We start from the raw sequence: 10,999 nt of genomic DNA, 5'->3' as shown, positions 1-10,999 counted from the left end.
CCCCACATATGAGATCTTACCCATAGGATTATCATATATTGATTGGATCCATCGTAAGTGTTGTCCTTTAATACCAAATGCCTGTAGAGCTGCCCAGAGAAAACCCCATCCCACCCGGTCAAATGCTTTTTCAGCGTCTAATAAAATCATACCGAGTGGGGTGTGTTTAGTCCGTGCTGCGTCAAAGGCTGATATAGCCATATTAATATGCGCCGTGGTATCGCGCTTAGGAATAAACCCATGCTGTTGGGGAGAGACAAGTTGGGACATATATGGAGCTAGTCTAGTAGCCAATATTTTGGCAAAAATTTTTGCATCACTATTAATAAGTGAAATAGGCCTATAGGATCCCCTCTCTTGTGGTGCTTTGCCTTTTTTTAAGAAAAAAATAATTTGGGTTAGATTCCAGGATCTGGGTGCTTGTTGCCCTTTACCAATAGCGCTAATCACATCAACAAGTAGTGATATTAATTCTTCTGTACAGCATTTATACATTTCCAAAGGAATAAGATCTTCCCCTACAGCTTTACCCGTTGCTAAAGATTTAATTGCGCCCCTAATTTCAGAAAGCGTGATATCGGCTTCTAGTTGAGCCGATTGTTCTGGCTCTAAATTATTGACTTTATTAACGTTAATATAGTTATTAATACAATCCTCTGATATAGCAGCCTCTGGTGTATAAAGAGTCTGATAAAAAGAGGCAAATTGTTGTAAGATTGACTTTGGATCACAAAATAATTGATTATTGTCCCCTTTAATTTCTTTAACCATATTAATAGAGCGATCTTCCGCAACTTTGTAAGCCAGAAGTTTCCCACTTCTATCTCCATTTTCGTACTGTTCTAAATGATATTTTTTAAGTTTATTAATACTTTTATTCCTCAAGAGATTTTTTACTACGGCTTTAAGCTCAATTAGTTTAAAATTTAATTCTACCAAATTTGGAGCACCATTGCAAATAGCATCAGCTATCTGGAGTTCAATATCTCTAATTTCATTTAGCCTTTGCTGATTTAAAGTTCGAAGTTCTTTATTTTGTCGCCATATGTATTGCTGAGTAAACCCCCGTATGCTAGCCTTACAGGAATCCCAAACTACCCATGGTAAGCTGGACTGTCTGTTAATCTCAATGAATTCTTTTATATGCTCTTTAAGTTGATTTATGAACACCATATCAGAAAATAAGTAGCGAGGAAAAGAAAAAGAGCGGATATTAGTTTCCTCAGTTGTTAGTGTAAATATTATAGAAATCGGGTTATGATCAGATGTCACCCTTGGGTGTATATCCATTGAGCATTTGCCAAGAATCAGGTCTGAGGCCCATATCATGTCTATGCGTGAGCATACCTGATGTGCAGCAGAGTAGAAAGTATAACCAGCTATACCAGGGTTTAAGATTCTCCATACATCCTTTAAAAGATGTATTGATGCCAAATCCAAGATCGCGGCTCTAGTTTTCCTCATTCTCTGAAAAGCGTTTTTTCTAGTAATATCCAATTTATAATTCATTATACAATTTAATATCTCCTAGCACAATATACTCTCCCCCCATCCAAGTAATTCCATATTAATTTGATCAAAGATTATAGGCTCATCTTGATTTGAAGCATAAACTCCGCATATTGTAAGTTTAAAATTTCCTAGCTTTATCTGCGCTATCGCCCATCTGCCAGCTTTATCAGTTAGAGTCTTAACTATCTCACATTTCAGTTTTTTATGTTTGAGAATCGCTACTCCCCGAATTGAAGTATTAAATTCCGTGCAAACTAAGAGATCAAATCCTAGTTGTTTGATGAGTTGTTTATCTTTATAAGCAATATGAGTTTCAGTAAGAACGACTATTTGCGGGTTATACATCCTAAGTTCCTCATAGACAAGACGCCGTTTTATTTTATTGTTTAATCCTGAGACATTCCAGGTTAAACACTTTATTAAATGCATTTTAAATTATATTTTTCCTTATCCGTGCAGCCACTGTAAACAATCATCATTAATGCCATGTAAACCTTCTTAGTTATTTTTTTCCCGTCATTTTCGTGTCCCTTGATGCACTTTTTACCCCAAACCATTACTACTTCCCTTTGCCCACCCCACAATCTACTTCCACCTCCCCCCACCCCGTGTTTACCTATGGATCCCCCCTTCCTATTGACTGCCGTTCCCCTGGCAGTATGTGAGCGGATAGACCGCTGACGGGTCCAGGTGTTTATAATTAATCAGTGCGACACATTGCTACACACTTTCTCCCTATTTCAATTATTTCAATTATTCAATTTACATCGAGTCATATAAGCAATCATCTGATAACAAGTGAGTGGCAAGAAGAAAATGTTAACATCAATATATCTAGTAAGACCCGTAAGACCAGAAGAATGAAGAGAAAAAAATATAAAAACCAAAGCATAGCGCAAAAGCACCCCTATATACTTAACATTAGTCCATTAGTCCTTAGCTCAATCATTTCCCAGCTTTCCAAGAGATAATCGCTTTTTCGACCTCATCTACATCCATAAAAAAATATGAGTGACCATTTTTTATCACTTTCAACTTTGCAGGTTCTTGCAAATAAGCTTGAAATCCAAGATCCTTGATCGGGTCTATAAATTGTTTTAGCTTCCATCTCCTTTCTAGCGACAGTTTGCTTAGATCTGATCTCACAAAAAAAGTGATAGACTCAATAGTAACTGGTGTATTTGGACGCGCTTTTAAAGAAATGGCTTGTCTAAGCAAATAGTTACCAATGTAAATCAGAATAGGCCTTGGAAACTTGCTGCTCTTATCTCTTTGGACTAGAGGTAGTCGATGTGCTCGCTGGATCTGGGAATCCCAGTCCCAGTCTGAAAGGTCAGGGAAAGCCTTTTGGAACAGATGAGTGATGTATGCCCTCGGATCTGCCCCCTCTTTTCCTTCAGCAATACCAAAGACACGGAGGTTCTGTCTTCTATTCCTATTCTCCAAATCTTCCAGTTTGGCTTGCATCTGGAGTATTTGTGAGGCGTGCCTATTTAATTCAACTTCAGAGCTTTGTGATCTCTCTTCAGTAACAACCACTCTCTGCTGCAGTTCTTCTATGTCCTGTGTCACTGCCCCCAATTTACATGCCATCTCTTGTAGGGAGGTTTGAGTTCTGTTATTGTCTTCTCTCATTTGTTGGTAATGAGTTTTGGCCTCTTGTTTCTGTTCATTTAGGAGGTGCAAGATTGTCTGAAAAGAAGCAGTCACCTCCCCTTGCGGTATCCACTCAGTTGGCCCACTAGAAGAGGGTGAGGCAGTGTCCCCCAGGTGCATTGCTTGAACGGACTCACCAAGCGGAGTCCTTGATATCTCCGAAGTAGTTGCCATAGGAGTGCCAGACATACCCTCGTTTATACTATCATTGCCATTATTACCATCACTACTGCTGATATTGCTACAGTCAATTGGCGCAGAAGCAGAACTATCTCCAATAAGTATCAGGGTAGGTGCAGGAGTGTGTGGATGTAATATGTCCAGTGTACAATCCCCAGTAGCCAATGGTTTATCAGAAATGATGGGTTGAATAGAGCTGAGTGGGGTATCATCCTTTTTTTTGTGTGTGGATGCAATAGTTAAATCATTGGGGCTACTATTACCAGAAAGTCGCAGCGCCATAGTTTTTACACCTCCCTTGGCCTGTACCCATTGTCTGATAGGGCTGTTTTCGGCAATGGCCTTCAAGGCAGTTGTTTTAGTTTTGCCCGACATTTTTACCGTTTTATTCTTACTTTTGCCCTTCAATTTCTTGGAGAGTATTTTATTTTTATCTTTGATGGTACTTAAGGGTGTATTGCTCCCCCGCTCATTAACATCCACATATTCTTCATCCGTTTCACCTATGTCTAGATTATCATCATTTTCGTCATTTTCACCTCCTTCAATTTCTCTCACTTCCACAGCACTTCCTTTGTCTAGGGGCAAACTAGTAGCGCTTGGCAATTCAACATAAGGGGTTTTAGCGTTAATAACCATGTTGAATGAGTTGTTGAATGAGTTCGGCATTGGAGAGTGAGGCTCTTGGGGGTCAGTGTGATCGGCAACAGTGTTATTGGTGGTAGCAGCTAGGTCACTTGCTCCTTTTTCCAGTTGAGATGTCTCTAAGACTGACTCTAAAGCCGCTAAATTAGTTGAACGATAAGCTATGGTAGCGTCATTTAGGAGTTGCTTCTCTGCCATTTTTAGATTATTCTGTTCTCCTTCATATACAACAGTTACAATATTGCCACCAATTTGACCCCCATCAGCTGTATTACCTTTCATATGAGATGGGGCTTTACCTCCTTCAAGCACACCTTCAAGTACACCGTTTTGTAATTGCCTGTCTTTCAAAGCGGTTTCAACAATGTTTCCCGTTACCGCCGTGGCTGCTGCTCTCCATGCTGTTCGGTGCTCAGGGCTGTTACCACAGCAGTGTTGGAAGGTTTCTTACTCGTTATTTCGATAGCGGTACCAGACAGTGAGACTGCAGAGGCTGCTGAGGCTCCTGCTCTCCCGCTCGCTGCTGTGGTGCGCGTTGTCCGTACGGGAGGTTTCAGCGCCATCCTGCTGGCGCTCGCTCTCTCTGACTGAGCTGCAGCCGGTGTCGAGGGGGAACGCAGACCCAACCAGCGGATTGCTGTTGAGGCCGATCCCAGTTTGATCCACTCTGTCAAGCTCTCCCAGCTCAGCCGAATCCGTGAGGGCTCCCACGGTGTCTCAGCTCGTTCTACACCGGCGGAATAAAACAAGCTTTGGGTGCGGCTCCTAATCAGCCGAAGTTTCCACATCAGCCTCCGTGTTCCTTCGAGTTACTGATGACAGCCAGATAAGATAGTAAGAATTCTGTTCTTTTGCGAGGTGAGCCCCCACAAGTTATTTTGCTCTGTAGTTTGAGTTATTCTGCAGTTATAGGCTGAGTTAAGTGTAGTTCAGCGCTGAGTATTGTGTCGGTCATTGCCACAATAGCCAGTTGTGTGGGACGCTTTTAAATCAATCGTACGTGGAGAGACAATTAGTTTTGCTAACTTTAAGAGAAAAAAAACACAAACAGAATTTAAGGAGAGGTTAAATAAGATCAGGCTAACTGAGATGGATTTTGCGCTGGCTTGTAAAAATAACATAGGCATAGAAGATACACAATTACGTTTAGTAATTGAACGCTCTGGTCTATGGACCCATATTGCTGACAAAGTAGCATTAGATTTTAAGCAATACAAAACCGAACGCTATGAGTATAGTGAGCGCACCGGTAAAATGCTAGCACAACGTCTCCGTCAGAAATCTTCGATTAATGAAATTCAGGGTGTCAATGATATGAATGGTGACTATCATGAATGTAGGGAAGGAATTTTAGAGTCATTTCTGGAGTTTTATAAAACATTGTATAATGACTGTAACAACGAAGTAGATAAGACTCTGAATCCATTACATTATTTTCACAGTACTAACCAATTATTATTGGGGCATGGAGAGATTGATTTATTTGGACGCCCAATAAGCTGGGATGAGATTGAGCAAGCAATTCTGAGTCTTGCGGCAGGTAAAGCCATGGGATTTGATCAGATACCCCTTGAATTTTATCGGACATTCAGACATATGCTGAAATCAGAATTTGTAAAGATCTTTAATTCAGCATTTCAAGGGAAGCCACCTGATTCTTGGTCCACCGCTATCATAGTGGTGTTTTTAAAGAAGAACAAGGACTCAAAAGAATTAGGCTCATATCGTCCCATATCTCTTATAACGGCAGACAGCAAGATATATTCTAAAATTCTTGCTAACAGACTTAACCAGGTAATGTCCAGTTTAGTGTCTAATATCCAACACGGATTCATTAGAAGTAGAGATACTACCGATCACGTTAAACGTGTTATTACACTTCTAGATTGGGCACAGGCAAAGGAATCCCCAGTCGGGGTGATCTTACTCGATGCTGAAAAAGCGTTTGATAGAGTAGACTGGGGATTCCTTTGGACTGTGTTAGAAGGGAAGGGGTTTCCCCCACAATTTACTCAGGCGGTGCGCTCACTGTATTCTAGCCCTAAGGGTATAATAAGACTGGGAATTGACTATTCGAGACCGTTTCCAATCACGAGAGGGACTAGACAAGGATGTCCTTGCTCCCCGCTTTTATTTGCATTATACTTAGAACCTTATTTGAATAGACTTATTTTGGAACCTAATATCCCACCAGTTCGTCTTTTTGAAGTTGATCATAAAGTTCTAGCGTACGCGGATGACGTAGCAATTGTCACATCTGATGTGTCCTCTGCACTACCCACAATAATTAATTTGGCCAATGAGTTCGGGAAGGTCTCCGGTTATAAGCTAAATATTACAAAAACTCAGATCATACACTCGGAAACGGGTAAACCTACTGACATCCCACTAAATACTACTGGTTCATATCTTGGTGTTACCTTATCTTCCAAGGTTGAGGATATTGTTTCATTAAACTTAGACCCTTTACTCATATCTACTAACAGAACGTTAGAAAGATTCAATAATTTGCACCTGTCATTATATGGTCGAACTAATGTTATTAAGATGATGATTTTTCCAAAAATTTTGTATTTTTTCCGTACTATTCCCCTATTATTTTCAATGTCTCTTTTTAGCAGAATAGATAGAATGGTGTCTAGGTTTCTGTGGGGGTACCACCGTGCTAGAAGATCTTTAAAATGGTGTACCCTTCCATCAGAGTGTGCCGGTTTGGGTCTTCCGAATTTCAAATTGTATTACTGGGCCATTGCTCTGAAAACTTTTCGAGTTTTGCTTTTTCATGATTATGTATCAGACCCAGCCATCTCACCTTCTATTTTTGAAATGCTTTTGGGTACTCACGCGCGACAATGCCTGCTGAAAGTCATTGAACCTAGTTATTATAAAAAAACAAAGTTCAAGGTGGTTCTTGCTGCATTTTTAATTTGGAGGCAAATGAACAAAGTTTTACGTATAATCCCAAAACTGAATTACTACACACCTTTGACTGATAATAAGCTATTACCCGTAATATTCCAAGATATGGTAATTTATCGATGGCACATGAGACAGATTTATTTACTTGGTCAATTGTACCAAAATGGGTCCTTTACGTCCTTTTCTAAACTACAAGAGACGTTTGGTTTATCCAGGAACGATTTTTTTAAATACCTACAGATTCGTAGCTTCCTGGAAAAAAAAAAGGTTTTGCTAACCGATACCATGGAAATTGTTGATATTTTAGAAAGTTCCAGGAAGAACAGTCGTATTGGTACTATTTACCAGTTAATGAACAATAGGATGCAGAATGATCTTGATCATCACACTTTGAAATGGGAGAGAAAGCTCTGTACTACAGGGATTGATTTGGTAGAAGTGTTTGAGATGAGCAATAAGACACTAATTAACAGCTCTCTTAAGAGTCAACATTTTATGTCTACCCTAGATCTCTATTACACACCTGCAAAACTGGTAAAATGGAAAGCTTCAAAAGGTACTAACTGTAGTCGTTGTGGAACTTTAGCAGCTGACGCAATTCATATGTTTTACAGTTGCTCCAAACTTGCTGTATATATTGAGAAGATTGAAAAGTTTCTATCTAATTTGTTACATGTACGGATCACGCTCCATCCTACTATTATTATTTTTGGTGTTTATTTTCCCTCTCGGAACTTAATTATCGATCAAGAACACTTTCTGTTTATGGGAATGTCGATTTATCGAGCCTGTATTACATCTAGATGGCTGGATGCAGACCCACCAACCTTTGAGGCGTGGTTGGGAAAGCTGCTAAATGTTTATAGAATAGACAAAGCAGTTTATAAATTGAAAGGTTTAAAAAAGAAAACTTTCGGTCGGAAGTTATGGTTACCAATCGACAATTGGATCTAAAATGTATTATGGTTGTTTTTTTTTTAAAGAATTTTGTTGGATTCCTTATTTTCGTTATATCCTTGTATGTATTACCTCTGCCAAAAAAAATAAAAAATATATATATAAAAAAAAAAGTTAGAAAATGATGAGATAGTGAAACTGGAAGCTATAGATAAAATAGAGTATATGGGAGCAACAATTATTTTGTCTGAAAATTTGAAATCAAAATTGAATTCATTAGAGAAGACTATATCTACAACTGCTGGTTTTGAAAAGACTCTGAATGTGTGTTTAAATTGTCGTATCATTTTGAGAAGGAATTTAAATGTTGAAAGAGGTCTGGTAAATGGAGCAATGGGTCATGTTGTTGATTTTGTGAAATACAAAAATAGAGATGGAATTGAAATTTTAAAAATTAAATTTGATGGCATTGACGAAATAGAACAAATTTGTCGTTGTCCAGCTAGATTTTTGCTTGTGAAAGACTTATATGTACGCAGAAAACAGTTTCCTGTTTGTTTGGCATATGCGGTGACAATTCATAAATCTCAAGGTTTAAGTGTAGATAGCGCTTTGGTGAACATTGGAAGTTCTGTGTTTAAATAGGGTATGGCATATGTGGCATTATCACGATTCAGAACTTTATCAGGATTGTACTTGATTGAGTGTGATGAAACAAAGATTTGTGCAGATCTAGATTGTGTTAAAGAATACAATAGGTTAAGAAGAGAGTATGCTCCACATTTGCCTCAATATCCTCTGTTTGAAAAACGTGTGGTAAGCCGAAAAAGAAGAAATGAGAATAATTGCAGTGAGGTAGTAGCAAAAAGACAAAAAGTAGATGAAACTGTAATTGTAAGCAGAAAGGAAAAGGATTCTGTTGAAGATGCTGTTGGATTTCAGTTTGAAAACAGTTCTGGTGTCAACTGCTATGCTAATGTAGTGGTTAATGTTGTTTTTTTTCTTCAAACTTTACAAGAACAGATTGTTGAAAATCGGGATCAAAGATTCTGTTGTTTGTTGAATTCTGTGTTTGAGAAATGTAGCAGTGATAGAGCAAAAATAGAAAGTGTTTCAGAAATTCGAAATCTTTTAGACATATGTTCTGGTCAAAAACTATTTTCACAGAATATTCAGCAAGATTGTCAGGAATTTTTAATGTATATGTTTGATGTATTGGAAGATGAAGGTGTAGATATAAAAAATCTTTTTAGCCTTTCCTATCAATAGCAGCATGATTGCGACAACTGTAGTTTATCAAGTACTACTACAATAGACACTGAAAGATTTATATATTTGAATTTACCAGACTGCAAATCAGTGCATTTTAATAATCTAGTTAAAGCAGCTGATCACAATATGGTGTGTACCCAATGTAAGTCTGTAATGCTGTCCACATTATTTATACAAAATTATGGTCAGTATGTCATTTTAATGTTCCAACGATGGAGACCTGATGGAACTAAATTGACAACTTCTATTAAAAATTTCGTGGCTTCGCAGTTATCAATTTCAGGAAGAACTTTTGCAACTGTAGCTATTATGTATCATGACGGTCCTTCAACAACATCAGGGCATTATACAATTTATTTAAAATGTCGAAAAGGTTGGACTAACTGTAATGATACTCATTTGACTTTCAAACAACGTTTGCCTTTTGACTTAAAAAATTCATACCTAGTGTTTTTACAACCAAAATTTAAGTAAAGGTAATTGGCCTATGAAGATGGGAGCAGTTAATAAAAGTTAGTCTGCTGTTTAAAATTATATTGTGAGTAAAAGTGTTCAAGATAATATAAAAATTCTAGTTGTCATATAGGTACTGTAAATGGATCTCATAGTAAGTGATATCAGTATTATAGGAAATGTTGAATATCAGTGAGCCAGAGATGGAAATATGCATATTTAAACATTGTGAAAATGTTGTAGGAGCTTTTCTTTCAGAACGTTGGGAAAACTGTAATTTCAGACTTTGTTTTGAGTAATTTGAAAACATACTGATACATCTGACACTATTCGGCCTTATGGAAAAGTGAAGGAATAAGCAAAGAGTCATGACTGAACACAAGAAGGAAATGAAAACATTGAAAAATATTTCACATGTTCTTGGAGATTTTTTTATAGAAAGTCGATGAAATGGAAGTTTTAGAGAACAGTAGAGTATTTTCCAACGAAAAGGACCTTCATGATGTACTATTTGGCTTAAAAGAAAAGTAAGTGAATCAAAGATTAGTGTACATATGTGATTTGTAAGTTTATATGTTTTTTTTTAAACACAATCTTTTAGATTGTGTTTTTTTTCCCCGCTGTCATATGATGAGTAGTTTGAAGTCACTATTTTCAGTGAAATTCAATATATTCTGACAACAGCAAAAATAAACTATGTAACATGTTGTACAAGTTATTCTATAGTTTGTATTGTGTAATTTAAATTCTCATTCTCTCTGTTCCGCTGTGTTAGTCCTCTTCCCCTCTCTTTCCTTCTTTTGCTCCCTTACTCATTTTCCTTTCCTCACTCATTGTACTCCACTTCACTCAGTCTTTCCCTTAGTCCCTCTGTCTACTAACTTCCTCACTCCTTTTCCCTCAATCCTTCTATATTATTATCTCTCCCTTCATCCCTTCACTCTGTGACTCCCCTTCACTCAATCTCAGTCATCTTCCATTCCTCATTCTTGTAAATGCATCCTCAATCAGACTCCTTTCCCTCTCAGTCATTCCCTTTTTACTTACTTCTGTTTCCTGATCTAGTTTTGCTGACTCACATTCTTTTAGTATCTTTCTTACCTTTAGTTCATTTCTCTCTTCTTCTCTTCCTCTCTATCACTGAATGTATCTGCCTTACTCTTAGTAATTTGCTCTCCTTCTATTTCTTTTTCCCTCTTTTTGTCCTTCTACATTACTTTATTTCCCTTTCTGTGTCCTTCGCTCTTACTCTATTTCTTAGTACACATTTATGATTTTTAACCTCTTGACTTGTCTCTTCTATTTTAAAATATATATTTTACTAATTATAACTTATTTTTTTTCTCTCTTTCACAGATACAAAGTGTAGTAAAAACATGTAATTAAATTTACATTAATTATATGGTAAGTGTGACTAAAAAAAATTAGTTTGTCATCACCCTTTGCTTTAACCTCACTACTATTC

This window comes from Lissotriton helveticus, chromosome 11 (genome assembly GCF_964261635.1).
Source record: "Lissotriton helveticus chromosome 11, aLisHel1.1, whole genome shotgun sequence".
Classification (NCBI taxonomy): domain Eukaryota; kingdom Metazoa; phylum Chordata; class Amphibia; order Caudata; family Salamandridae; genus Lissotriton; species Lissotriton helveticus.
Note: the sequence above shows the minus strand (reverse complement) of the source record.